Below are 2,286 nucleotides of genomic sequence, written 5' to 3' on the forward strand. Positions count from 1 at the left end.
AATGGATCAACACAAAGAGCTGTACTCATCAAGTGTGTGTGGGAGTGTCTCATGTATAGTTTGTATACATTTGTATAGTTACTCAAATACCTGCATATTTTCATCTATTCATAAACATACTTCATTAAATGCCTATACTTTATTAATTTTTACTTAAAAAAAGATTTATTTTATGTATGTGAGTACACTGTCTCTCTCTTCAGACACATCAGAAGAGAGCATCAGATCCCATTACAAATGGTTGTAAACCATTATGTGGTTTCTGGGAATTGAACTCAGGACCTCTGGAAGAGCAGTCAGTGGTTTTAACAGCTGAGCCATCTCTCCAGTCCTATTTTTACTTTTTTTTTGAGACAGGGTCTCACCATGCAGCTTAGATTGGCCTCAAATTCATGGTCCTTCTGTTTCAGCCTCACGAGGGCTAAGATCTGACCACACCTATATCTTCTAAAGACACTATCTGCTGTATGTTTGTATATAAATATACACAGACCTATATACATATAATGTCATATGTGCTCTATGTGTGAACATTCGGGCATGTATGTTTTCTTCATTTTTCCCATTTTTGATATTATGTTAAACTAGCTCACTAAATAAAAGAAGAAAGATGATCAGAAAGCAAGGAAATCAAATTTCCTGGATCACATTTGGAAATGCAGACTATGCAATAGCATATACCTAGGGGAACATGATTGAAAAATGAACCGTTGGAACATAGCTCTGAACAAGAACATTCCTTCACCAGGCAAAGCCTAAATGGACCTTGAAGGCTCAAGTTCTTTTCTGGAAAGCTATTAAAGAACATGTCCCATACTGGTTAGCATTTCAGCTGTAAGTAAGACATAGGTAATAAGGCTGGAGAGATGGCTCAGCCGTTAAAGGCTAGGCTCACAACCAAAAAGATGTGGGGAATAAAGGAGATTTTTCACTGAGCAGAGGCCATTCTCATCTATCAATTTGCAAAATGACTGTCGGCCCAAAATTCCTTTCACGCCAGGCAGTGTTGCTCAGAGAGGAAAAAGGAATCAATTTCATCTAATGCTCTTCAGGGTTCTCCAGAAAGGCCATTGCCAATGGCTGCATTCCTCCTTTCTGTAAGCCTGCTGCTCCATTTCAGACTCCTTCCTCTGGGTGTGAAAAGGCTGTTGCTCTCTTGAACTGTCAGCCTCAGCAGCTGGCATTACCTACTGGAGACCTGCATAAGACTAGGCCCTAGACTTTCCATCTTGAAGTGGGAGGGGCTCACAAAGCCAAGGGTTTAGATAGTTAATAGTTGATAGATATGAGTGGCTTACAAGGCCCCTTCAAGATGTGTAGGCAGTTAATGGATGCTAGGAGAGATGGTTTTTCTTCAGTGGTGTAGCCACCTATGAGCTGTTCGTGTTTGTGTAAGTAACCCCTCACTCATGGTGACTCCAGCTGAACTTATTGGTTCACTAAACTACACTTGGGTAGGATCATTTCTTCATGTCTGCCAGGTGAGTAGACCCTGTTTGCTTCTCCTCAAAAAGGAAGTTCACACGACAGGGGTGTTCAAGGTAACTACTCCAGCTCAACTAATTTAGCTAGCTCTTTGGTGGGTTAAGGTGACCCTGGGACAGACAGAGCATCACTCGCAAGGTCACTGAAGAGAAGCAATTCCTTTGTACTCAGTCCCTGAGAAACAACTGCAATATTTTCTTTTAGCAGGTAGTGTGTTGCAAGCCTTTAATACTAACACTTGGGAGGCAGAGGCAGGCAGAGCTCTCTGAGTTCAGTGCTAGTCAGATCTACAAATCAAATTCCAAGACAGCCACGGCTACACAGAGAAACCCTGTCTTGAAAAAAACCAAACAATATTTCCTCCTTTAAAACACTCCCCCCCTGGCATTTTCCCCCCTAATTTTCTGTGACTGCTGGGGTCTCACAAGAAGGGACACACAAGTCACCTTGGTGAGAAGGAGTTTGTGGTGTGGGAGGGTCATAGGCAAAGGAGAAAGAACTTATTGGAACCAAAAACGTGGGTCTGGAGAAGGTGAGCCTTTTTCAGGAGAAGCATGGGGGCTTTGTGTCTATAACCGGGAGTCCCAGGGAATAGACGAACAGAGATGCTGGATGACAGCAGGTGACTTTGGGGAGACAGAAGGGCTTGTCCTTGTTTCTCCGATGTGAAAATAACACCACTGAGCAAGGCAGTGACAGCAGAGAGCCAGGCAAGTGGAGAATACAGAGACTCTTCTGTTGTTATTAGCCTTGATTGACAAAGGAAGAATTCCCAGGCTTTCTATGTTCCTAGAAAAGACT

Source organism: Rattus rattus, chromosome 1 (genome assembly GCF_011064425.1).
Source record: "Rattus rattus isolate New Zealand chromosome 1, Rrattus_CSIRO_v1, whole genome shotgun sequence".
Classification (NCBI taxonomy): Eukaryota; Metazoa; Chordata; class Mammalia; order Rodentia; family Muridae; genus Rattus; species Rattus rattus.